Source organism: Cucurbita pepo, chromosome LG05 (genome assembly GCF_002806865.2).
Source record: "Cucurbita pepo subsp. pepo cultivar mu-cu-16 chromosome LG05, ASM280686v2, whole genome shotgun sequence".
In the NCBI taxonomy this organism is placed as follows: Eukaryota; Viridiplantae; Streptophyta; class Magnoliopsida; order Cucurbitales; family Cucurbitaceae; genus Cucurbita; species Cucurbita pepo.
This window is the reverse complement of record NC_036642.1, coordinates 2,539,392-2,539,911: the sequence shown is the minus strand read 5'-3', so window position 1 is coordinate 2,539,911 and position 520 is coordinate 2,539,392.

Here is a 520-nt window from a genome sequence, read left to right as displayed (position 1 = left end):
GTGAGATCTCACATCGATTGGAGAGGGGAACGAAACATTTCCTATAAGGATGTGGAAGCCTCTCTCTAGCAAACGCATTTTAAAAACGTGAGGCTAACGACGATATGTAACATGCAAAGCAAACAATATCTACTAGCGGTTACAAAAATCTTCAAACTCTATATAACATAACATGTTTTTTGTTTTGTTTTGTTGGAAATAGTGTTGGCCGCATGGTTTCGTCTGAAATATCCTCATATGGCCCTTGGAGCTCTTGCTTCTTCCGCTCCAATCCTTTACTTCGACGATATCACGCCATATAATGCATACTATTCCATTGCCACTAAGGATTTCAGAGTAAGATCCTTCAACAACAATGCATCCTTTTGAACCTTCTAAACTTTTTTAACACACAAAAATGTGAATGAATTTGCAGGAAGTTAGTGAAAGTTGCTATGAAACTATTCGGGATTCCTGGTCCGAGATTGAAACAATTGCTTCCAAGCCTGATGGTCTTTCCATTCTTAGCAAAGAGTTCAAC